The following is a 26,475-nucleotide window of genomic DNA, read 5'->3' as shown; positions in this document are numbered from 1 at the left end:
CTGAGGGAGCTGGGGGGGTGCAGCCTGCAGCAGAGGAGGCTCAGGGCAGAGCTGATTGCTGCCTGCAGCTGCCTGCAGGGAGGCTGTAGCCAGGTGGGGTTGATCTCTTTTCCCAGGCAACCAGCAACAGAAGAAGGGGGGACAGCCTCAAGTTGTGCCAGGAAAGGTTCAGGCTTTATGTGAGGAGGAAGTTGTTGTCAGAGAGAGTGATTGGCATTGGAATGGGCTGCCCAGGGAGGTGGTGGAGTGGCTGTGGCTGGAGGTGTTGCAGCCAAGCCTGGCTGGGGCACTGAGTGCCATGGTCTGGTTGATTGGCCAGGGCTGGGTGCTAGGATGGACTGGCTGAGCTTGGAGCTCTCTTCCAACCTGGCTGATTCTGTGATTCTATGAGGATGTGCTGACTTGTTGCAACCTAGAGGCCACCTCCCCAGGCACAAAATCTGGCTAAAGGTGGCTGTTCTCCAGGCCCAGGAAATCCTCTCCTGCCAGGCCAGGGGCTGAGCTCAGGAGCAGGCTGAGTGCAGGGCTGGGAGCAGCAGTGCCAGAGATCCCCACGGCATTCCCAGAGCCAGAGCACAAACAAAGCAAAAGGTTGTTCTGCTGCTCAGGCTGCGAGAGCACAAGGAGCTGAGGCATGATTGCATTATTTCCTCTGTACTGCAGCAAGCCCAGCAGAAAGCTGTAATAAACCACTCGTGGCATGTCCCTGAGCACAGCACAACAAGAGGCTCAGCCAAAGCCTGCCTGAGGAAGCCTCTGAAGGTGAGTGCCGTGCTGCAAGGCGAGGGCTCAGGGCTGTGAATCACAGGGAGCCACAAGGCTGGATGCTGGCATCTCCATCAGCTCCCTTCTCACTGCTCCCTCCCCTCTCGGGGTAATTACATCTGTGGCCAGCCAGCCCCAGGGGTTAGTGGGGGCTGGCACTGGAGAGCTGTAAAGAGAGAGAGGAGAACGAAGGGGGTTTGTATGGGCTCTGTGTAAGCAGAGCCTGGTGTCCTGCTTAGGTACCACCAGTGGGCAGGTGCTGGTCTTGCCTCTCCCCCAGCAGGGAGCAGGTCAATGCTGGACAACTTCCAGTTTACATCCTAGATATTTCCTCAGCCTTAAGACAGACAGCAGAGGAGCCCTGGGCTCCCTATAGCTCCCTGCTGAGCCCTGGGCTCCCTGTAGCTCCCTGCCGAGCCCTGGGCTCCCTGTAGCTCCCTGCTGTGCCCTGGGCTCCCTGTAGCTCCCTGCTGAGCCCTGGGCTCCCTGTAGCTCCCTGCTGAGCCCTGGGCTCCCTGTAGCTCCCTGCTGTGCCCTGCAGAGCACCCAGGTAAAGCTGGAGGCTGTGGCTGCACTGCTCAGTGGGCAACACCAGCCTGTAGCACCCCATGCAATTCAAAACCTGAGAGCTGCAAAGCCACAGAATCATTTCCACCTCCCCCTGAACTTTGCTTCAGCCGTGGACACGTGTGACAAAGTGCTGGAACGAGCCTTAAAGTCGCAGATCTCCCTGTAGGAAACGGCTTTGAACTCAGCCTTCCCTCCTCCTCCCGCCCGTTCTGAGCAGAGCAGGCACTGCCAAAGCCAGGCACGGGAAGGGATGCTGCAGCAAACGGGATGCAGGAGCCAGCTGATGGTTCCAAGTCCTCCTCCGAGAAGGCAAGCTGCTTGCAAACAGATTTTCAAGTAGTGAGGAGCAGGGAAAAATCTGCCAAGTTGACTGATTCAGGAGACATTCAAAGAGCCAAAGTACAAATCTCTCTACGTTCCACCACACAGTGCCAAGAGCTCCTGGTACTGCACCTGAGGCTGGTTGCAGCAGAACCCTGAGGAGCATGGGGCTCAAGCTAGCTGCCCAGGGATGCTCAGCTCCATCATAAAGCTCAGCTACTGAAACCATCACTCTCAGGATCAGTCACTGGGAACAAGCCACTGAGTACCTAGAGGAGCCAGGTGCTCCTAAATGCCAGCTAAACTCTGGGCCTGCCTGCACACAAGTTGCTCCTCTTGAGTGAATAAACACTGTGAGCTCTTGTGGGTGCCCAGGGAGTCACCAGCTGAAGCTGAGGCCAGCTCCATTTGCTGGAGCACCAAATCAGCAACTCAGAGCCCTCAATGCAGCTCCGAGCAGACATCACCACGAAAGATGCACAACAAAACAGGTCTGGCAACTGAAGGAATGAGTCCTATCCTGTGCCACTGGTGCCAGCTGACAACCACAAGCTTTGCCCTCGGGGAACTTGCTCCATCCTCTCTTGGTGGACACCCTCAGATTCGTGGCAGTGCCTCCAAAGTCCTTGCTCAGTCTTGGTCCTGCCCTAGCAAAGCAATCAGAGCAGAGACAATCCAGTGCCGGCTGCGTTGCCCTCCCGTCCCAAGGATGGAAGTTTATTAGGCTGTGGCCCACACCAGAGTTATTGTGCTGTGTGGAATTTATTGGTACTATCTCACCTCATTAAATGCTTAAATAGACCTGACAAGACAGAAAAATGGGACTTGGGGAAAAAAAAAAGAGAGAGAGAGAGAGAAAGGAGCTGGTGTTGGCATGCTTGGAGTCACCTCTACAGCACCAGCCTGTGCTCAGGGGAGGGCAGGGCACAGCACCAGCCAAGGGCCAGCTCATGGGCACCCCAGAAAGCCCCAGCCCTGCAGAAAAAGGCTCTTGCATCACTTGGTGCAACCCTGCTTGTGACAGAAACTGGAGCAGAAGGTCAGCCAGAGGAAGAGGCAGAGCCCACCCTGTCCATGCTGTCAAACTGGGTTTAGTGGGAGCTGAGCCTCTGCTCCCCACATAGCCACCAGCACAGCTCCTGCTGTCCCCACAGCTGCAGCCAAGGTGCTCCTGTGGACCTTGAGGGGAGCTTCTTTCCAGCTTCCACCTGCCTCATGCTCTCACCAGTCTCTGCTCAGGGGAGGGCAGGGCACAGCACCAGCCAAGGGCCAGCTCATGGGCACCCCAGAAAGCCCCAACCCTGCAGAAAAATGCTCTTGCATCATTTAGTACAATCCTCCTTGTGACAGAAACTGGAGCAGAAGGTCAGCCAGAGGAAGAGGCACAGCTCACCTGGTTAAATTTGGCTTAGTGGGAGCTGAGCCACCAGCACAACTCCTGCTGTCCCCACAGCTGCAGCCAAGGGGCTCCTGCAGACCTTGCGGGAAGCTTCTTTCCAGCTTCCACTTGCCTCATGCTCTCACCCCGCCCTGCAGTCTCCTGCCTGCTCCAACGCAGAGCAGCTGCCTGCCGGGCCCCATGCTGGGAGCAGCCCTGGGAAGCAGGGAGCCAGCCCAGGCTCTGCTCTCCCTGCTCCAAACCAGCAGCACTCCCTGCTTAATTTTGATTTAGTGGGACAGCTCCGGTGTAATGGCTGCGGGAGACCATTATCCTGTGACAATGTTCTGTTCCACTGTTATTGCTTCATTAATTAAGTGCCAATTGACTATTAATTGCAGGAGATATGTATTATGGGAGAGAATCAGCTCCCAAGTAGTTAAAGGTCAATAAGGGGTTTAGCTCATCAGTTGGTATTTACACACACTCTACACCTACACACAGTGCTCCGAGAAGGATCTTCTGAGGTGCTGCACACACTGATAGGGGTGAGAGCATCTCACTCTGATTCTACCCTGGGTGGCATTGGGGTGCCCCTGTCTTCTGCTGTGCCAGAGGTGAAAGGGGCCAAAGCCACCAGCCTTTGGGACCCCATCCTTGAGTGTTGTAGCGATGGAGGGGGTGATGGCTCCTAAGAGAGGGGTCACAGAATCATGGATGCAAAGAGTGGCTCAGGTTGGAAGGGACCTCAGAGGTCATCTACTCCCATCCCCTGCCATGGACAGGGACACCTCTCAACTAGACTTGGTTGCCCAAGGTCTCATCCACCTTGGCCTTGAACACAGCTAGGGCAGAAGCAGCCACAGCCTCCCTGGGCAGCCTGTTCCAGACTCTCACTACCCTCACACTTCTTCCTCACTTCCAGACTGCTCTGCCTCAGCTTCAAACCATTCACCCTTGTCCTGTCTCCAGACACCCTCAGGAAAGGCTCTTTTGCAGCCTTCCTGCAGGATCCCTTCAGGGACAGTCTCCACGGAGTCTTTTCTTCTCCAGGCTGCACACCCCCAGCTCCCTCAGCCTGTCCTCACAGCAGAGCTGCTCCAGCCCTTGGTTCATCCTTGTGGCTTCCTCTGGACTCACTTCATCAGTTCTATGAACACCCCAGCTGGGATGCAGGGTTGGGATCTGATCCCAAGGATGGGGTCAGAGCAGGAATTCCACCACTGGGCAGGCTGCAAACGGCTCTGGGTGTTACTGGTGGGACGAACAGCAGGGGCACAGCCAGAGCCATGCTCCCATCACACAGCTCAGCCTGGAGCTGCATTTCCCCAGGCAGTACTCAGCTCATCTAAGTCTCTTCAGGAGAGGATGTGCCTGAAACCCTAGGAGTGAGCTGTCACAGGAGGGGTTTTATTTGCCTTCAGAGACTCATCACTCACCCAGGCAGCATCCTCTGTCCCCTTCCCTGCTCCAGCAAGAAATGCCACACTGAGCTTCACCAGGACACCTCCCACGAGGGCATCCCTGGTTAGTACAGACCAAACATCTCTGAATCCAAGCAACAAGCCATGCAAATTCCAGCTAATTGATACCAGGTCGCATTTTGCCCTCTCTGGTTTGCTTCTTGCCTTTAAAATGCACTTTAAAGTGACTCCAAGCTAAGATGTTCTGCACCTGAAAGGAGCTGCGGTGGGGAGCAGGCTGCTCTGCCCGCCGAAGCGTTGGGCTCCTGCCATGGCAGGGAGATGATCTGAAGAGACCTTCGCTCTCATTTAACAAATTAAACGAGTCCATTTTCAGGAGTTCAGCATCTGAAGTACCAGGCTGGTTTTGAACCATCTGGCTGCAGATGTCCCCACGCTGGGCCCTTTAGAAATCCTGACTGCAGCAATGGCTGCAACCCTTTGAAACCCAAATCCGGCACCGCTGAAGCACTGACCCCAAACCCGTCCTGAGGAGGGGCAGACATCCACCTCTGGCTGTGGAGCTGAGCCACTGCCTCCTGATGGAATGCATTGTGCAAGAAGGGAGGTAACGGAGTGCTGGGCAGCCCTCGCCCCCTTGCTCTGATCCCCTCACCCCCCCCCCCGCTCTGATCTGACAGCGCTGAACAAACCTGCCCAGCTCCTGCACTCCACATTCACCTTTCCCATCTCAGAGCATCCCTTGCCCTCTCCATTCCCAGGACAGCTCCAAGGGCCATGCTGCAAGGCTGTCACAGGCTGCTCATTGACACCATCATGGGTCCTGAGGAGGTCAGGGCACAGGACCAGAGGATGCCCTTTCCTTTAGCAAAGCCACAGCGATGCCGAGGGCCCAAGAATGAGCTAAAGAATCCTCCTGCAGCTTCCCCCCCCCCTCTCCTTTGCAAAGGAAGGTGGAAGCAAGTCTGTAGGGGAAATAGGACACCTTGAGGCAGCTCCTCTCTGGCTCTGCGCATACCCCAGGAGTCTGTCTGCTCAGCCAAGTGACAAGAACAAGCCATTAGGGCCATCAGCGCTGCAGAGGCAACACAGCCGCAGAGGGGAGAGCCGGAGCCTCGCTGCACCACCACAGCCCACAGATGACAGCACCCTGAGGATCAGCACCACACAGCCCCACCCCGCCCATGAAACAAGTCCTGCCGGCAGCAGAGAGCTCCTGAGCACAGCAGTCAGAGAAGGAAAGCAGAAGGGGCTGAGGTCTCAGCTGGCATTTGTCACCTTGCTTCATGTTTTGCAGTTGCTGAAAAGATCATAAGGATTTCGGGCAGGGACAGCTTCTGGTGACCCATGCAGGATGCACAGCAGGTCCTGCCTCTGCTATGTGCTTCTGCCAGGGCCAGGGGAGATCTGAGGGCTGAAGGTCCCTGACCCAGGGCAAAGCAGAAGGCAGCAGCCACCTGAAACCCCAACCCACCACGCTGAGCAGGACTTCCTCGGGTGCTGCAGCTGCTGAACTTCCCCTGCAGCCACCCCGGGCTCAGATTGCTTCCTTCTGCCTTCCTGGGGATTGCTATTATTATCTGCAAATGCCTTACATGCCTTTGGCCCTACCCAGGGGCAGCTGAAGGAGGCAGCTGATGAGGGGTGCGAAGAAAACGCTATCATTTTGGAGAGCAGCATCTGTCCTGGCTGTGCTGGTGACCCAAAGCATCACCTCCTGGGTCAGCCATCCCCCCTTGGTGCTCCACCTGCCTTCTGGTACAGCTGGCACAGTGTCATGCTGGCAAAGAGCACCAAAAATCATCAGCAACACCTTCAAGCATCACCTCGGTGTGGGGAGGAGGACACTCCCAGGCTCCTCCTTGGTGCTCCACCTGCCTTCTGGTACAGCTGGCAAAGTGCTGTGCTGGCAAAGAGCACCAAAAATCATCAGCAACACCTCTGAGCACCCCTTCAGCATGGAGAGCAGGACACTACCAGGCTCCTCCTTGGTGCTCCACCTGCCTTCTGGTACAGCTGGCAAAGAGCACCAAAAATCATCAGCAACACCTCAGAGCACCCCTTCAGCATGGAGAGCAGGACACTACCAGGCTCCTCCTTGGTGCTCCACCTGCCTTCTGGTACAGCTGGCAAAGAGCACCAAAAATCATCAGCAACACCTTCAAGCATCACCTCGGTGTGGGGAGGAGGACACTATCAGGCTCCTCCTTGGTGCTCCACCTGCCTTCTGATACAGCTGGCAAAGTACTGTGCTGGCAAAGAGCACCAAAAATCATCAGCATCACCTCTGAGCACCCCTTCAGTGTGGAGAGCAGGACACTACCAGGCTCCTCCTTGGTGCTCCACCTGCCTTCTGGTACAGCTGGCAAAGAGCACCAAAAATCATCAGCAACACCTTCAAGCATCACCTCGGTGTGGGGAGGAGGACACTACCAGGCTCCCAGTCCAGTGTCCCCCAGCAGGCTCTGCAGTCCCATCCCTTTCTGTACCTCCACACCCTTCAGCATCACCCCCAAATCTCCCCTAGGTGCCAAAGCCAAGCTCCAGACCCACACATTTAACGCGCGGGCAGCGAATTCTTTAAGGAGGGCCCTAAAAAAGCAGCTGCATGCTGCTGGAAGGTGATGGTGGAGGTGGGGGGGTGGGCTGGAACAATAAGAGGGAGATCTCATCAGTGCAGGGCTTGATGGTGCCACATAAAAAATAAAACCCACACTGGTTAATCAAAGCACTACAGACACTTTTAAGTAATCCCAGCCCTGGCTTTGCATAACTCCGTACCCTGCCAGCAGCACTCCTGTCGACCACAAGAGACCATCACATACATCAAAAATTCTCCTTTAAATTTATTTTCTGTAAAGAGTGGTCTTTTGAACTGCAGTGCTGGAAGCTTAAGGGTACAAAAACCTGGCGCTCTCTCTCTCTCTCTCTCTTTTTTTTTTGGTCTCTCCCTCTCGCTGAGGATGCTGATCTGTGGGGAAAGTGCTGCCACAAGGCTCTGTGCCTTGTCGAGATACCCGTCCTTTTCATGGATCACTTCTCTTATCAGCCACTTGATTAAGACATTAAAAGAAAGAAGGTGAAGGAAGGTTGTGAGGCAGGAAAGAGGCAGCGCCAGGCTTCCTCCTCCTCCTCCTTGAAGGCTACGTTACAGCTGCTGTCATTCCTGCCAGGAGCTTGGCTCGCTCGGGAGCTAAAGCAGCAGCCAGCTCGTGGAGCCCCCCACCCTGACTCCTGCTGGGAAGGTCTCCAAAAGCCAACCGGGGCACAGAGCTGCCTCATTTGGGCAGAGCCACTTCCAGCCCCAGAGGCTCAGACAGAGCCACTTCCAACCCCAGGGAGCAGCCCCAAGAGATGGGATGCACCCTGGGAAGGGAGCCCAGCGTTGGGTCTTCTCCAGCCCCCAGCACCACTGCGGTGCCAGGCAGAGGAGCAGCGCAGGAACCGACGCGGTGCTGGTGCATTAGAACGGGAAGGGCTGGGGGTGGGGGTGGATTTGTGGGCTAAAGCCGACAAAAATAGCGATGCCCTTAAGGCAGCAGCGTGGCTGGCTGGCAGCGCTGGGGCTTGGAGGGCTCTCTGCTCAGATGTGGGATGCTCTCTGAGAGATAAAAGAGGGACATCAGTGCCTCGACTTCCCCGAAACTCTGCTTTGTGTGCAGTGCTCTTTACCCTGTCAAAGAACTTCATAAAAGCGAAATTAAACACTTACACTTCCCCTGGCAGACATCAAAGCCAGGCTTATCACACCACTGGGAGAGCAGACAGGCAGAGCCCGGGCCAGGGCTGGGAGGGGTGTTTAAGGACATGCAGCAACACGTGCCCGGTGTAAACACCGAGCAGAGAGGAGGCTTTCATCTGCTGCACTAAATACCTGCTGGCTCCCGGGGGTGTTTCCAAAGGCATTCCCATAAAAATAAAAATAGGGGAAAAAAAAAAAAGGAGGTTTCAGGGGGGTTGTGCAGGACCTGTTGGGCCTGAACAAAGAGCTGAAGGGATCTGCTCTGACAGTAACAACTGGGAATGAAGGAGCCTCTGGAAACCTCAGGCTTGCTCCTTGAGCACCAACAAGCCAGCCAGGAAACAGAAGTGGCTCTCCCTAGGGAATATCTTTTGGGAAAGGGTCACACCCAGCACCAAGCCAGAATTCCAGGGTCAAGGTGCAGGACTGAAATGGGCAGTGCCCAGGAGCACCACCCAGCAATGAGGCCCAGCGTCCGGCTGTTGAGTCAGACCACAGGAGATAGCAGCAGACACACACCCTTGGGCCCCTGCTGGAACTAGGTAGGAAGATGAGGAATACAGAATCATGGAGCTGGAAAAGCCCTCCAGGATCTTCCAGTCCAACCAGCAGCCCAGTGTCACCATGGCCACTAAACCCTGCCCCAAACTGCCATGGCCACAGAGTCCTTGAACACCTCCAGGGATGGGGGCTCCACCATCTGTTCCACTCCCTGGCCACTCTTGCAGCAAACAGATTTTTCCTCATACCCAACCTACCCCACCCCTGGCACAATTTCAGGCCAGTTTCTCCCCTATCACCTACTACTAGAGAGCAGAAACCAACTCCCACCTCACTGCAACCTCCTTTCAGGGAGCTGTAGACAGTAATGAGGTCCCCCCTCAGCCTCTTCCTCCCCAGACTGAACAATCCCAGAGTTCAGCTTATTAAAATCTCATCTTCTCACATTCCCAGGGGGTGCTCCAGACTCCCCAGAGTAACAGTGCATTAATGGGGAGCAGGCACTCCCCACCAAACCTATTTAGCACCCTGAATAATTGATGCTGGCAGACGCAACCCCACAGGCACAGTCCCTCCGAAGGCAGCAGGAGCCCTTCCCAGCAGTGTGGACTCAGCTAATGTCTTCATGAAAGGTTCTCCAGCAGCCTTCCTCTGCACAGCAACTGCACCAAAGGCAAACTAATAGCTCCAGCTGGCACTCGTTGAAAAGTCACTTAATATTTCAGTGTGCAGGGAGCTTTGTTTAATGGGACACGTTGTTTTTCCCTAAGCAGTTGGAAAACCCCTTGACATCATATTAATAATGTCAGGTTTTATTGGGGCTCTGATTTGAAATGATATTAAACTTTTCAGACTGTCTCGACTGAAGGAGGAAGCTGTTAAGACGTGGACAGTTTGGATAACTGGAAAAATAATAGGTCCTGTCACAGCCCTCGCTGCCAGCCTGCAGGGGGATGAAGTGAAAGGCGAGGAGGGGGCGGTCCTGCTCCCTGCTAGGCAGGAGATGAGATGCTGGCCAGGATCGGCTCGGTACTGCTGATGCTATGCCCAGCCTAGGCTGGACAGGAGAAGGCTGAGAGGACCTCTGATCAATGTATATCGATATCTGAAGAGGTGTGTGTGTGTGGGAGGGGTGTGTGTGTGTGTGTGGTGCCAAGAAGGTGCCAGTCTCTTTTTGGTGGTGCTCAGTGATAAGAGAAGTGGCAGTGGATACAAACTGGAACCAAGGAAGCTCCACTTCAGCAATTTCTTCCTCATCTCCAATTTCAGTCCCTCCTCAAGCTTCAATCCATTCCCTCTCATCCTGTCACTCCCAGTCCTTGTCTAAAGTCCCTGCCCAGCTCTCCTGTAGCACCTTCAGGTACTGAAAGGCTGCTCTAAGGTCTCCCTGGAGCCCTCTCTTCTCTGAACAGCATCAACTCTCTCAGCCTGTCCCCACGGGGAGGTTCTCCAGCCCTCTGATCACCTCGATGGCTTCCTCTGGACCCTCTCCAGCAGTTCATTCTGCAGAGAGCAGTTGGAGCAGCCCAACTGTGCTGCCCCCCAGCAGCACGGAGCCAAGGCGAGGAGAATCGCTCAGCTCAGCGCCGAGGAACGAGAACCTCGCAGATTATTTTCACAGACACGTTTCCAGCTTGCCTGCTGTCAAATGACTCTTCATTACCAGTTTATTCTGGACCACTGGCTTACAGAAATGGGCGTTTGACAGCCCGGCGCTGCTCCGAGCAGCTGAAGGATGCCGTCTGAAATTGCACCTTTTGTCTTGCATGACATGAAACGGCGACGCTGTGACTCGCTTCACCGGGAGGATGGAGCTGCCCCTCCCCAGGTCCAGTCCGCAGCCTCCGGAGCTGATGGGATTTACTTTGCTCCATTAAGGCAGCGCAGAAGTTGCGGTGGCTGCTGCATGACAAGCAGCAGGTGAGTGCAGCCGCTCCGAGTCGAGCTTCTGAGGGTGTCCTGGCAGCTCATGCATGGCAAAGTTGTCCTCGGACCAGCTAAGGGGCAAGGCTGCTCTCCTGGGCTTCCCAAGGCTTTCTCTGAGGCTCAGGCTGCACTTCATAGATCCATGGAACTACAGAATGGGTTGGGTTGGAAGAGACCTCAAAGCTCATCCAGCTCCAACTGCCCTGCCATGGACAGGGACGTTTCTCACCAGCACAGGTTGCTCAAGGGCTCATCCAGCTTGGCCTTAACACCCCCAGGGAGGTTGTGGAGTACAGAAGCACAGAATGTGATCTTTGATCTTCTGTGCTTCTGTGCTCCACAACCTCCCTGGGCAACCTGTGCCAGTGTCTCCTTATCTTCCCTCTCTGAGCTCCACAACTTCCCTGGGCAACCTGTGCCAGTGTCTCCTCACCCTCACTGGCAACAATTCTTGCACTAGATGATCTTTAAGGTCTCTTCCAGCCCAAACACCCCTGGCATTTCCAAGCCATGGCCACACCTCAGCACTGCCTTTGCCTGAAGCTTGTATTCACCAGGAACCACCTGAGTGGCTGCATTCACCACCTACTCCTTGCCACCTTTGCTCTGCATCCTAGCCTGGCATCCCAGCCTGGCATCCCAGCCTCCCCCACATGCCCCAGCAGTGCTGTCCCTGCCTGACCCACACAGGAGCCATCTCCTTCGGCTGCCTCTCTCCTTGCAGTTGGTGGTTTGCAGAGGCAGCCTCTGGCTTTGATTATTTCCCACAGTGGTGCTGTAAATCTCATTTCAGTCATGGTTTGCCACTTTAGCAGCTGAATGGACCCATTCTCCCTGACAGAGAAGCCAGGGAGGAAGCTCCAGCTCCGGCTGGGTAATTTACAGGACAAGCTTAGCTTCCCTCATACAGATTCAGACCTTTGCTCTGTGTCAGATTTTATCAATTAGCAATTAGCAGTCTAATGGACATCTCTTAAATAAACCAACCACCTTCTTTCCAGGGATGTCTGTTGAAAACCCTTGAGCAGCTTGCATGTGATGTGCTGAAACTGTCACCTTCCCCACTGCAGTGTCACCTCAGCTCTGCATGCCTATCCCTGCTGCCAACTGTCCTCTTCTTGGCAGCTCGAGTCACTAACTCTCAGCTGCCACCTTCACCAAGGGTCTGCATGAGCCAGCACCAACATCCCACAGCCTCACTGCCATGGCTCAGAGGGGAAAAAGCCACCACCCTCCCAGGGACCACAATGTGTGGGTCTAACCACAGCAGGCAGCACATCCCTTTGCTCCCCACGTGGCCAGATGCTCAGGGTGGGTACCAGCAGGGCACAGGGGCTCACATAGGCATCTGCAGATAGCTGTTGAGTCACACCTAGGCTTTAGGTGGTTACCTGATGCTGCCGTGAGATGAGCCTCAAAATTAGGCCAAGGCCACCCTTAGAGCCCATCTCAAACCCAGCCCCAGCTTCTCTGGGGCAGTCAGAGTGTACAGACCCATGGGCAGCACCATACAAAATCCCTGTGGACCAGCTGCTAGGAGTCTTTGGATCCCAAGCAGGCAATGATGGCATCAAAACCAACTCCATTACAGCCAAGTTCAGCGATCAGAGCAAGGGAACAGAGAAGTGTTATTAAAAGTCTGAGGTTAAGAGCAATTACTGTTATTTGCCTCATTTCCAGCCTGCTGCATGTTGTTTATCAGGGTAAGAGCTACAAGTTCACAGCAGGCAAGGGAGGCAGGGCTGGGGGAGCAGCAGGATTGTCACAAGTGGCTCCTGAGGTTCAATTCCCAGCTAAAAGGCTTCCAAGGCACTTTCAGGGAGCATCTGGAATGCAGGCTCTGGAGGTCAGGTTCTGCTCAAACAGCTCCGTGCCAGACAAGCTTGATGTAACCAGGCTACTTGGAAAAATCCTGACCCTCAGTTTGGAATAAATCCTTCAGGCTAACCTCCCCATCTGCAGCTCCTGGTGCCTCCAGAGCCACCCTTTGTTCCACCCAGCCAGGCAAACAAAGACACTGAGCTACGTGTGCCAGGTTTCATGCCTGCCACTGACCCTGGGTACCAAACCCTCCCTGTGTGCAGAGTGGGGGGGAGCTGGATTATGAAAGCAGCACCTGAAATGGGAGTGCAAATGAAAGGGCTCTTCTAACCACATGAAAATGCAACAGGGCCCAGGGCTGCTTGGCTTAAGAATGCCATGCAAATGCTGCACTGGCTGAGTTCTGCTCAGCATGTGTGAGGGGCATAGAAACACCTCCAGGAAGGTCTCACTGGGGCTGGGGTTTCTTTATCCCCCCAGCAACGTTAGTCAGGGCTCCCAATTATCGCTGTGCTAATCATCAGCATCTTTGCTGGGGAACTGTGTGGCACAGGCAAGGGGCTGGAGGGGGAAAACTCACCCCATGCATGCCCTTCTTGGAGTGATTTGGCTTCACCAGTGTGCTAGTTTGAAGCAGGCTAGAATGTTTTGGTGAGAAACAGTAGATTATAGGCTGTGAAAGGAAAACAATGGTGATGTCTGCTCCCCTCAGAGTCTTGCTGAACAAGAAGAAAGTAAACATTAAATAACACTCTTGCCATTTTCTCTGCACTTTCTGGCTGGGCACTGACTGAGCTGCAGCTCCCTAACCTCACCTTCCATTCACCTTTGCTTCTTAACCTCTTGGCTGAACCTCTTTTCTTCCTTAGGACTGGGGTAAGGTTGAGAGGGGCAGGGGGAAGGTGCAGGGGTGGTTGAGAGCCCCTGCTGGGGACTCAGGTTTCTGGGAGAGGAGTTGTGTTTCTGTATTACTTTTACCTTATATATTTCTGTCTGTAACTGTATATACTGCAAATATCTGCTTGTATATTTGTGCTAGCTGTAAATAAATAGCTTCATTTCTATTCCCAGAGCCAGCTGAGTCTAGTCTGGGTACCTTCTAAAGTGTGGGGAGGGTGGGGAACACCCAAACCATCACAACCAGGCAGGCTGCTGGGTCCTGTGCCAGGGCAGCACAGTGATGCCCACCTACAGCTTTCCTCCAAGCACCAGCAGCATGAACATTCCTTCACCTCTCCCCAGGTCAGCTGGACCAAGCACTCAGCATACCTCCAGCCAGCGCGTGTCAGCTGTTGGCTTTGGGATGGCATCCCCTGAAGTGCCCCTTGGCAGCCCCGGGGTGGTCCTGCAGCATCAGTTTCAAGAGCCCCCGACCTTTAATAATCATTTCTGCTGTTATCTGAACACTTCTTAATTCATCCCCTTCTGTCCCTGAAAAAAAAAACCCTAAATCCTATTTAAGCTAATGCCCTTCATTTTCATTTATAAAGACAGATACAAAATAATTATTTCCTATCTCTGCTGTTTCCTTATCTTCTGTCCTAATAATTCCTCACTGTCTCCCTTTCATCATCCATCTGCAGTACAAGAAACTTTTCTGTTGGTTAAAATATTCTGTGTGTTCATTTTCCTCCCCTTTCATATCTCGACGCTGCTCTCCCAGTTACCTGCCCTGGCTCTCCCCCCCCCCCCCCTCCCTCTGCCAGGCCTGCCGGTGCTTTTCATGCTCACCCCTCGCACTGATCTTCACATCTCGCTGCTGTTTGGATTTCAGCTTGCAATTTTATATGCAAATTCCAGCAGGCCACCTCTCCAGGCTCTGCCTTTGATATCGGAGCAGCCCTGCCTGGCTGCAGTGTTTTGCATAAGTGTCGGCACTGGCTCCCCTCCTCGCCCCTGATGAAAGTGGCCAGGCAGGCAGGAGCAGATGTGTCTCCTGGTGACAAGTTGATTAAAAGAAAAGAAAGGTGTTTGGTGTGGGGGATCAGCCCCAAGAAGACTAGGCAAGGGCGTAGATTTTGCTATGGAGCTCTGGAGGCAGGCAGGGCTTCAAGGAGATGCAGGCATGGTGGGGGACCGGCAGGTTCAGTTGTCCTCCCAGACCCACTGTACTTGTCTGGCCGCCTCCAGGGCACTGGGGTTGCTCTGTGGGCTCAGCCAAGCAGTGCTCACACATTGGTTGTAGTGCCTGAGCATCCTCTCCCTCTCATCACCTCATCCTGGTTAGCCCACAGCACGTTTCAGCCTTTTCCCACAGGCAGAGCCTGTTGTGGCTGTGGCTCGAGCACCCTCCCAGTTTCACTGCATCACAAATGGTGGCCCTGGTGATGTCAAATCACAAATGCTGATGCCTTGGGTCTTTCCAAGCCTCTAAATCAACACAGCAACACTTCAGAGACAGCTTTTGGTAGGTATCTTACAAGCATCCCTCAAGACACTGGTATCAGTACCCGGCACACAAAAGCTTGCTGGGTGAGCAAGTGTCCACCTACACCCAGCAGACCTCTTTCCCCACTCTATGATGCAGTCTGTCTGTCCTCTGTCCTTTCCTGTCACAGCTTTTGGGTTTACAGTCACAAGAAACAGGATCCTAAACATTCAGAACTGGACAGCAGCAGTGTCCCAGACAATTTTCTGTCAGCATTTCATAGACTCATTGAATTGTTTGGGCTGGAAAAGCCCTCACAGAGTCTTGACATCAGCTCAAGACCACCACGGCCCTTAAACCATGTCCCCAAGTGCCATGGCCACATGTTTCCTGAACACCTCCGGGGGTGGGGGGGGGGTGGGGGGACGGGGACAGACTCCACCAGCTCCCTGGGCAGCCTGTTCCAATCCCTGACCACTCTTGCAGCAAACAATTTTTTCCTCATCTCCAACCCAAACCTTCCCTGGCACAATTTCAAGCCAAGAGTGGCTTAGACTCATAGAATCAACCAGGTTGGAAGAGACCTCCAAGATCATCCAGTCCAGCCTAGCACCCAGAACTGGCCAAGCAACCAGACCATGGCACTCAGTGCCCCAGCCAGGCTTGGCTGCAACACCTCCAGCCACAGCCACTCCACCACCTCCCTGGGCAGCCCATTCCAATGCCAATCACTCTCTCTGACAACAACTTCCTAACAACATCCAGCCTAGACCTGCCCTGGCACAGCTTGAGGCTGTGTCCCCTTGTTCTGGTGCTGCTTGCCTGGGAGAAGAGCCCGACCCCAGCTGGCTACAGCCTCCCTGCAGGGAGCTGCAGGCAGCAATGAGCTCTGCCCTGAGCCTCCTCTGCTGCAGGCTGCACACCCCCAGCTCCCTCAGCCTCTCCTCACAGGGCTGTGCTCCAGGCCCCTCCCCAGCCTTGCTGCCCTTCTCTTGACACATTCCAGCACCTCAACATCTCTCTTGAATTGAGAAGACCAGAACTGGACACAGCACTCAAGCTGTCGCCTGAGCAGTGTTGAGTACAGGGGCAGCAGAACCTCCTTTGTCCTGCTGGCCACACTGCTCCTGAGCCAGCCCAGGATGCCATTGGCTCTGCTGCTCACCTGGGCACACTGCTGCCTCCTCTTCAGCTCCTCTCTACCAGCCCCCCCAGGTCCCTTTCTGCCTGGCTGCTCTCAGCCACTCTGCCCCCACCTGGGCACACTGCTGGCTTCAACATCCCCTGCTGCCTCAGACTGCAGACAACACTGCTTTGTACACACCTCCTTCTAGAACATCTCTGGCATCCCAAAGGTGTCAACACTGACTCCAGATCATTAAATCAGGGGCAGAACTGCAGAACCCTGGCAATTGTTCACAGCAACAGCCAGGCTGTGGCAAGAAAGGAGGCAGCTCCATCTCACGCTGCCTGGCACGGAGCGATCGCGTCGGATAAATAATTGTGAGTAGTGACTCATCTGCAGCCCATGAAGGCAGTGTATATTTAAACCTGTGCAGCTTAAACAATTGTTAAAGATGTCAGTTTATCATGCAGACAGTTTTTATTGAAAGAAGGAGGGAAAATATCATTTTTTAAATTAATGAGAGCAGACCTTATCTGGGCTGCTTCTCCTGGGCTGTATTTGGGAAAACACTCCTTTATTGTCGGCTCTTTGTTGGGCCCGCACGCCAACAGCCACATTTCAAAAGCCTTTATAAACATTAACCAACAAAACCTCAGTGCTGGGAGCTGCAGCAGCAGCAGCAGCAGCAGCAAAAGCAGAAAAGATTAATTCACTTGCCCCAAGTTATATTAAATCAAGCCAAACTCGCGAGCAGAATCCAGGTCTCGGCTCCCCCGCTGCAAGCTGAAGTGGTTCCTGTGCTACTGCCCCAGTTCTGCCAGCCCCAGATAATCCAGCTTCTGCTGCCCCACTGGGAAGGTGGCACAGTCACTGGGCACCATCCTGCAGGCAGCTGCAGTCCCATGCTAAGAACCCTTTTGTCCCTGCACTTTTTACCCAGTGGATGGATTATTTATGTCTCTAACGGCTGCTGTCAGACCCAGGGTCAGAGATGGAAGCTTCACCCCTCCTTCAAGCTCCCTAAATCACTCAGACCCTCGCAGGAGGCTCCTGAAAGCCCATCTGCAGCAGTGTCTGGTTACGGGCTTTGATGGGTTTTATTACCCCGGAAAGAGGGGAGAATGGCAGCACCATGTGGGCAGGACAGCTGCCAGGGTTCAGCAGGGCAGGAGGCCACCGAGGAGCAGAAGAGGTCAGCAGAGATGCAGGTGAGGCGGCAACAAGACTGCTGTCCACACGGGGAGCAGCCTGGGAGGGAAGAGCCACCCCTGTCACCACATGGGAGCTGAAATTCATCTTGTCAGCTGGCTGAAGGGGCTGTGATGGAACTGACAGCTTCCCAAAAGCTGCTGCCAGGGACAAGGGGCAGAAGTCTCCTCTGCCAGGACAGTACCACTGCAGGGATGGTTCCAGCATCCCGCATCCCACCTCCCATCCGCTTTCCCCTCTGCAAAGCAAGTACCATGGGGACAGGAACCTTCAGAGGAAAGCCTGACAGTCCTGGACAGCTCTGACACAAAGGCAGAGGTAAAAAATGAGGCTCTGGCTTTGGGATGGCAACTGGTGAAGAGGCAGCAATAAAAAGGCAACAGATGATCCATAAGAGGCAGATTGGGACCATCTCATAAGACATGAGAACCGGGGCTTGCAATAAATTCAGGCAGGAAGAAAGTCCAAGCTGATAAAAAGAAATACTCCTCCAAGGTGGTGATTAAGTTGCTGGAGTTATTGCCACAGCAAATAAGGACAGAGGCTGAGCAGGCTCCAGGCTGGCCTGCAGGTGCCCACAGCGGCCAGCAGCACCCAGGCTCCCTGAAACACCTGGAGACGTTTCCAAGAAGCCTTTCAAACCTCATTTGCCATGCTGAAGAGCACCCGGGACTCTGAAGGGCTGAGGATGAAACCTGATGCACGGAGCAGCAGCTTACACATTATGAAGTCGGCCTCAAGCTTCGCGACAGAAACGTGACAGAAATGTCACAAGGGTGACAAGTGAGGCACAAACTCCCTGGAGCCTGCCCCAGCGATTCTCCAGCGCACACAGGACCCCCGGACGTGGCCCAAGAAGACTTCCAGGAGGGGGAGGAGACCAACAGGTCTTGGAACACCTCCCCCCCTCCCCATCCGCCCTGTGCCAGGAGAGATGCCCATTCTGCCCCCCGTTCCCTCCCAGCCCCAGAGCAGCTCAATCAAGCCCTAATGGGCTGGCGCGGAGCTGGCTGCTGATGAAAATCCGTGCAGCCGCTTGCGCTTAAAGGGCTAAGAGACCTCTTCAGCCAAGTCCCTGCTGTGCTCTTTTCAGGAGAGGTCCTTTTAACTCGCTGCTATTCCCAGACCACGGCGCTGATTTAAATGTTAACAGCTCTCCAGGATGCAGGCACCTCCCGCGCGTCACAGCTGCCTCGCAATGACGCCAGCAGCAGCCCCGAGCCTCGCTGGATGGGGACTGAGCTGTGCTGGGTCCTCACTGCCCTTGCCCAGCGTAGGGGAAGGCTGAGAGCATCCCGAAGGAAGCAATCGCTTGGAGAAAGGAACAAAGTTGTCGGTTTGGGGTAGTGATGGTGTTTACTAAATTCGCATTACAAAGCGCAACACCGATCGCAAACAAAAGCTACCGAGAAAAGAAGATGCTCTGAAAGCCCAGCCGGGGAGAAAACGTTTGGGGAATGTACTTGGGGATTTGAGGCAGCTTAAGCCTGGGACACAAATCCCTCTGCTTTGTCCTTAACAATAGGGGATAAGGCCTGCTGCAGCTCGCGGGTTGTGATGGAGGATCTCAGCGCTCCGGCCAGAGGAAGAGATCCGATCGCTCCCCATCGCCTGGGGGTCACATCCCTGCCAGCAGCAGCAGCAGCAGCAGCAGCAGCTCATCTCCTCCAGCTCCTTTCGGCAGTGGCAGGGCGAGAAAAAGCCCCAGCACAGCATGAGCAGGATGCTGCCCGTGGGGGAAGGCTGCAAACTGGGCTGTCAGGGACAGGAGAGTCAGAAGCAGGCTACAAAGGGGCAAATCCCAAACACAACAAGGAGAGGTCAGGAGCTGCTCCTTCTCTCCGGAGCTGGGAACGAGCTCACAGCAGCTGTGTGGAGCTGAGCACAGGCAGGCAGGGAGGACAATGGCTCTGAGGGATAGGTGCGATTTCCCTGCCCTCGGAAGAGCATCCCAACATGAACTCAGACACCGAAAAGACCTTTTGCCCCCCAGCTGCTTCCTGCAGCCACGCTTCTGCCCCAGGGTTCAGTTGGCAGGTGGGCACTGCACCTGCTGGCACCCCAGGTGGCACCTGATGCTGTTTCAGCTGTGAGAGTGTGCTTCCAGAGTGGGGACACAACCAGGGACGGCTCTACCTGGAGCTCTGCAGCTTCCTCTCCATGCAAGATTCCCCATCTCTTCCCTGCTGGTGCCTGCAGCCCTGGAAAGCCTCTGAACAGGTCTCCCTCTAATCCATCAGAGGTGCTGCTGCCCATTGATGCTCCGCAGGAGCTCTGCCTCTCTGCTAAATCCCTCAAACCATCTCCAAATCACCTAATCTCCATCTCCACCACCTCCCTCTTCTCACTGACCTTCCCCCTCACATACAGTATCTGCAGGCTTCCAGATAACTCCCTCGCATCCTTATCTGCAAGAGTATTTTAGCTCCTGTCCTGGCATTGTGCTCAAGCAGTGGTAGACATGTGAGGAACACACCGGCAGGGTTCAGGAGGGGTTGGGGAGGATGGCAGCTTCCCAGCTGCTGACCTGAAACCTCACCAGCACCTCTGGAACAACATGAAAAGCTCATCTGCCAAACCCTCACAGCAGATCCAGCTGCTCTAACCAGTCAGACCAGTTACAGAGAGCAGGGATGTTTGAAAGGGGTTCTCCCCTTGCCGCCATCCTGGAGCATGACCCATCACTGCCTGCGCCACTCATCTGGCATCATCCTCTGCTCTCATTTGTCACAGCCTCACGCTGACAGCCATCCCACTCCCCCCTTCCTCTGGGACAGATCAAACCACCATCCCTCAGCTCTGACCTCCTCCATGGCCCCTCGCATTGAAGGGCCCTTTCTTCTGCCAGGCAGGGAAGAGGAGGGAGGCAGGAGCTGGGCTGTGAAGTGAGCATGAAAGGTCTAGCGAGGAACAGTTCCTCTCCTGCTTCACAGGCTGTGCCTGCTGGCTTCCCACGAGTGCTTTGGAGAGCAATAATCTAACCCAGTACCGCATCTGAGCCACGGGACCCTCCTAGATCTAGAGTCAGTGGGGCAAGGAGACTACTCCAAAGCATCTCAGCATCCTCCACCCAAGGAGTTCCTCAGATGAAAGACCACGGAGGTGGCTGTGGCACTCCGAGGGCTGCAGGCAGTGTCTGTTAAGCTCCAAACGGGCAGTTTCTGTAAGAGGGAATTCCCAGGCCTCTTGTAACCCTGCTTTCACTTCTAACAACACAGAGGCTCCCTCAGAAGCTTCCTTCCCCATGCAAACAGACTCCATCAAGCAGACAGATGTGGATTCTGCCAGGCTAACGAGCAGCACTGGTATTAGAGGGAGCTGCTGGGGCGCAGGGGTGAGGACTGATTAGTGCCCAGGGAGGAGAGGGTAGGGGTGCCAAGGCACAGGTTTCATCTGCGAGGTTACTCAGAGGTTGCACACGGCCTCTGCTCGGTGCTTCAGCATCTCTGCAGCTAATGAATGTTACAGGAGGAGAGGGAGGAGGCAGAGGCTGGAGGGAAATGGAGCAGAAATGCAAGGCTGCCATCTCAGATATCATCTAGCTCTGCCCAGACAGGCTGGCTCAGAAACCATGGCACAACAGCACCCACCACAGTGGGGGCTCAGCTGGAGCCCAGGGCAGAGGAAGAACCAGCCAGAGCGGGCATGGGTGAGGGCTGTGTCCCAGACCAGACACACATGCTGCTGCGTGCAGAGGGATCTGATTGGCACTGTCACAGCTGTAACAGGAAAACAGGGGATGGCACTGGCTCTGCTGAACCTTTTGTTTCCCCTCCTACCCGCTGAGGACGAAGCAGCCCAGTGCCCACCCCAGCTCAGCCATCAACTCTCCTTAAGCCCTTCCTGTGCCACTGACTGCTCAGAGCAGCTCCCAGCGTGCTGGGGGTGCTGCACCAGAGGCTCTCCCTGCCCTCACACTTTATGGTAGAGCCACAAACTGCCACAGCCAAAGCAGATGAAATGAGCTGAGGATCAGGCAGGGAGCCTCTAATCCCAGGTTTCCACAGGCTCACCTCCTGCTCTCCTGGGGCTGACACTTTGCCAGCAGCGCTCCTGGCGCCTGCGCCGTGGGCACAGCTTTCCGACAGGCAATCACATCTCAGAGGCACTGGCATTTTCTTAGAACACCTCAAATTGCTTTTTTTACACCTCACTGCTCAGTGCCAACCCCAATTCGTGTTATTTGTGCATTTGCTTAGAGAACATTATCTGATCAGTCACCCTGCCAGAGGCTGGGCAGGAGGCTCGGCTCTGCCCTGTCACCGCAGCAGGTCTGGCACAGGAGAATCTGTGTCAGTGTTTTGCACCACAAGCTGCCTCCCTGTGCACATGGGAAGGGCCTTGCTGAGGGTGCTGAGCACAGACTGGCATGGCTTAGCTCAAGATGCAGCCCATCCAGGAGCTAACATCAGGGTGCCGAGTGTCTGCCCATCCTGCTGCCTGCTCTCCAGCCAGGCAGGGTCCTCTTCATGGAAGCGAAGAAGAGAAGGGAGCAGTTGGCACATTTACACATTCCCTCTGCTGGCAGGAGCTGGAAAAGGCAACACCCAAAAGCCTGCTGAAAATGCTGGGACTTGGGAACTGCATCTAAATGTGCACATCCCTGCACTTCCATGCCCCTCGGACACCACTCAGTGCTGGCAACACTGCCAGCCCTTGCAGACAGCACAGCTGAGCTCTGCTGCCCAAGGAAGGGGAGAGGTCACACAACCCTACAGGCTCCATCCACAAGAGCAGCCAGCACGGCTCAGCAGCACGGAGTTAGCCTCACCAAGCCTCCCAAACCTTCGTGCTGGCCACAAACTGCCACCCACTGCCCCAGGCTCTCACAGCCCTTGCTTGGGAGAAGGTGCAAAGAAGGCTACAATTAATAATTTGGTTTCAGCCCATCCCTGCAAGCTGTTCCCTGCCAGCCATCTGCATGTCCTGAAATGTGAGGGTTTAGTCATAAATGCCAGGCCTCGCTGAGGAAATGTCTGAGCTGCTTTGCTTCCATTACCTGAACAGCTTCCAGCCACTCTGCCCAGGCTCTCCATCACCCTGGGCTCCACCACCACAAACTTCACCACTCCCAGCTCCCACGCCACAGACCCGACCGTGCCACCATCCCAAACAACCTTCTCCTGCCCCTACATGTGTCCAGCAGCTCCACCCTGGGCACCCACCTGCTAGGGCACACCAGGGCACAGGCAGTCTCCCAGGCATGCATTTTGGGGGGGGGAGTCCCCAGCTTAGGTAGCAGCTTCCAGCTCCCACGTTGTAGCCACCGCCCCTGACGCACTCTCAGCTAAGAGCAGTGCTAATTACAACAGGAGAGCTGCAGACCTGTGAGCAGATGATGTGTTGCCATTAGATTAAGTAGTCATAGGAATCAAAAATAAAACCTATCCTTGGGCTAATTAAGCCCACTCACCATCTGAGGAGGTGTTGTGATACCGAGGAGCTATCGTGAGCACAGCAGCACTGGGCATTGGTGGCAGATTCCTCCTCAGAGGGATAATTGATCTGCCCAGAGGTGAGCCAGCCTGATGGCTCCCAGCTGAACTGACACTGCCAAACCTAGGAATGGCAGGAGGAGAAATTTAGGATTGGTAGTGATGCTGAAACTGGAAATACAACCTAGAAACATCCTGAAACTGGAAATACAACCTAAACCCCCAGGGAAGCTCATGATCTTCAGCATGAGGGTGGTGGGACCCTGCCATAGGTTGTGGCTGCCTGCTCCCTGGGGGTGTGCAAGGCCAGGCTGGATGGGGTCTTGGGCAGCTGAGTCTAGCTCAGAAGGTGTAGATGATCTCTGAGGTCCCTCCCAAGCTGAGCCATCCCATGATTCTAGGATTCTCTTCTAGGGAACTGCTAGAAAAACACAAGTGCAGGAGCCTGGGGCTGCTGCTGGGGGGGGGGGTCACAAAGGGACCAGGAGCCACCAGCACCAGTGGGAAGCATTCACCGAGGACACGAAGGAGCTGCTTTGCCCTGGAGCTGAGCCACAGGGCTGAGGTTGCCGAGGGGTCTGGGGCATCTCCCCTGCAGGGTGTCCTCTGCTGTTTCCTTTAAAGTCCACATTTCCATGAAATCTGTTTACAGAAGCTGCACAGAAAGCAGACAAAAGGGACATGGCAGGGAATTCAATTAAATATTCCAAGATTGGGGCTGGCATTATTTACTCGGCGAGGACTCGAAGCTTTGGGTTCCAGGTTTGGTTGTTACTGTGGAAACCAGCTCAACGTGGCTGCATGAAACAAAAGGGCTCATCAATTAAATCATTTTAAAAGTGAAATGAAACCTCAGAGAACACAAGATGACAGGGTGGGCTGTATTCAGGAGTCTCCCTTCCAAAAGCTGCGCACTGAAAGGCAGGAGGACTTAGGATGCAAGCTAAGGGTTCAGGCTCTGCTGTCATCCAGGACACTGGAAAGGGCTGAGGAGCAGCAGAGCCTTTGCTTGTTGACCAGCACAGCCCCTCAAGATCCCTGTGCAGCCAGCAGGATCTCACTGCCCAGGCAGAGGTGTGGGAAGCTGAGCTGCAGAGCCCTAATCCTGCCACTCCCCAGCTGCACAGCCCCAGATCTATGTCTGCTGGACAGGAACACAAACACTCACCTCAGAGAACACAAGATGACAGGTTGGGCTGTATTCAGGAGTCTCCCTTCCAAAAGCTGCGCACTGAAAGGCAGGAGGACTTAGGATGCAAGCTAAGGGTTCAGGCTCTGCTGTCATCCAGGACACTGGAAAGGGCTGAGGAGCAGCAGAGCCTTTGCTTGCTGATCAGCACAGCCCCCCAAGATCCCTGTGCAGCCAGCAGGACCTCACTGCCCAGGCAGAGGTGTGGGAAGCTGAGCTGCAGAGCCCTAATCCTGCCACTCCCCCGCTGCACAGCCCCAGATCTGTGTCTGCACAGCTCTGAGGTTGTGTCTGCTGGACAGGAACACAAATCCTCACCTGCCACCTCCGCTGGTGTTTGCAGAGGGCTTGGAAAGCCTCCAGTGCAGAGAGGTGTAAAATAGCACAGAGCATTATTCCTCCCCCCAGCCGGCTGGGGGAATCGGAGCTAAACCACTGCTTAGCACAGCCAAGGAAATGAGGATGAGAGGGGAGGTCAGAGCAAGATTTACATCCCCAGCATCCAGCCCTGCCGGGACACTGCTGGACAGGGGAAAAGGAAAAGCAGCCAGTAAGAGAACCCAGCATCTGGGAAAGACCCATGCAGCCTGGCATCCCTCCCTGCCCATGGAAGGAGGGGCTGGCAGCATGGCCCCTGCACATCTGTCCCTCAGAGCAGCTTAGCCACATGGCAGCATCCTCTATTTTTAGAGAGAAGCAGGGAAGAGACCGAGGAGGCCATGCCAGGTCACAGGGTGAGGGATAGCACCCCCCATCTCTGAAATGAGAGCTCAGGGCCTCAGCAGCTGCTCAGGACCCTTCAGTCCTGGCCTGTTCCCAGCTGGAGCTCTGCAAGCCCCATTTGCTGCAGCGTTTGGAAGAGGGACAGAGGATGCTGGGCTGGCACCAGGAGCAGAGGTCATTTGTCTCACCTCTCACAGCAAGGAGATCAACGATGTGCTCAGGGAGCTAAGGGCTTGTTTGACAGCACCTGCAAGGGTTTCTGTCACACTACCCAAAGGATATTTCATTGCTGTCCAAACACCACTGTCATTATTTAACCAGTGCCAGAAGATGGATTTGGGTTTGCTTCCTCCTGTTGCATTCCCTGTCCTCACTCATCACATCCCAGCAGCCCCTCGCTGTGCTGGCCACGAGTTCCAGGTTCCTAGAGGGAGTTTTCCCATCCATCAGGGATAGATCAGGGTAAGATCCATAACCTCCCCCATCATAACTGGTTGTTAAATTGGATCCTGAACAGCAGTGGGGACCCAGGTGGACACTCCATACTTCAGCCCTGCTCTTCCCAGCAGGAGACAAGTGGAGTGCAGGACCACAACATCCTCCCCTTCCTGCCCCATGCAGACCACTAAATGCAGATGGGGAAGGTTCAGTTACAGGTGGCCAAGTGCAGATCTTAACACAGTGCTAAAACTGTCTCAGCACTAAGGACTGGACTAAACCAGTACAACCTTGAGTGTCAGATGATGCCAGTTGTTGCCCAGGTACCAAACAGGCAGCCTGCACCAGTAAATTACAGACTGGGACCAGTAAGAATGAGGCACTAAAGGGACCCATCAGCTGGAGCTGGAGGGGAGAGCTGCTGATCCAGCTCACCTCCCTGCAAGCGTGACAGCTGAGGCAGATTCCAAGAGGGCTGAGAAGGAGCAGCAAGAGCTTTTCATGCTCCTGTGTGGCAGAGTCATGCTTTGGAATGTGCTTGTAAATGTCTAAGCCCCCCTGAGCCCAGGCAGTCTAAGCAAGTTGTTCATGCCTGGCCCCACTCCTGCCCTGCTGCAGCTGGACTCTGAAGTGTCAGCAAGCTGCAAGCTGGCAGCAACTCCTTCCTCTTGGAAATCTGCAGCCACGGAGCCACTCTGCTCCAAAAGCCTCTCCAATCCTTCTCTTCACTGCCAAGGACTCAGCCACATGATGGTCACACTGCAGGAGAGGAGAGGGCAGTGAAGAATTTCCCTCTACCGGAGGAGATGAACTCGTTAGGGAGCGGCTGCTGCCGCGGTGCTGAACGCAGCAGCAGCGTGCACAGAAGCTGCAGATGCTCTTTAATGGCTCTGATATTGATCCAGAGATGAGGATTCTGCCTTTGACAGTGGAGCACACCATGGGAAAAGGAACCTGCAGCCTGTTCAGTTGCTGTTTGTGGGCTCAAAGCTGCCACCACAGCACCACGGACCCAAATGCCACACAACTGAAACAAGCCCTGCCTGGTACCAGACCACTTCAGGATTGATAACCCCAAAACTGCCTCCCAAGGACAAATCCAAGCCCTTCAGTGAGCACAGCAGAACCAGCCCTGAAACAATGGCAACGGAGCAGCACCAGGCACTGAGAGCTGAGGCCTCTTTCTCCAAGCAGCAGAAGAACAAAGCATGGACTTGCTGAAGCCCAGTTGGGTGTCCAAACAGTCTCCAGATTCTGGGACAGGCCAGCTCTGGTGGAAGAGATTTAAGTCTTGTGTCTGCCCCCTCAACAGCCTGGAGTTTCAAGATGATTTCCTCATTTCCAGCCCTGCAGCTTCCCTATAGAGCACAAGGTGCCAAATGGCCAAACCTATCAGGAAATCTTGATGCTTTTAAATAAGAAAGCAATTAAACACTGCAATAAGGCAGGAGGTAGGGGGAGGAAGGAAGCCATTAAAGTGATTTCAGGATGACCTTAAAACCTCCCACTGCTGTAGCTGAGGACATTAATACTGGAGAG

General features: G+C 54.7%; 1 long non-coding RNA gene across 2 annotated transcripts; it reads right to left on the bottom strand.

Moving 5' to 3' along the window:
- Window positions 1-20,441: 20,441 nt before the first annotated feature.
- LOC135191079 (uncharacterized) lies at window positions 20,442-22,704 on the bottom strand. 2 transcript variants are annotated; one of them, XR_010308723.1, is made up of 3 exons: window positions 22,565-22,704; window positions 22,285-22,476; window positions 20,442-21,682 (listed from the first exon to the last, which is right to left on the bottom strand). It is a non-coding gene; the product is annotated as an uncharacterized LOC135191079 (long non-coding RNA). The 2 variants fall into 2 exon arrangements; XR_010308724.1 differs by having other exon boundaries at window positions 22,317-22,476.
- Window positions 22,705-26,475: the final 3,771 nt, after the last annotated feature.

This window comes from Pogoniulus pusillus, chromosome 38, assembly GCF_015220805.1.
Source record: "Pogoniulus pusillus isolate bPogPus1 chromosome 38, bPogPus1.pri, whole genome shotgun sequence".
NCBI classification, from domain to species: Eukaryota; Metazoa; Chordata; class Aves; order Piciformes; family Lybiidae; genus Pogoniulus; species Pogoniulus pusillus.
Note: the sequence above shows the minus strand (reverse complement) of the source record. Positions and strands in the feature narration are given on the sequence as shown.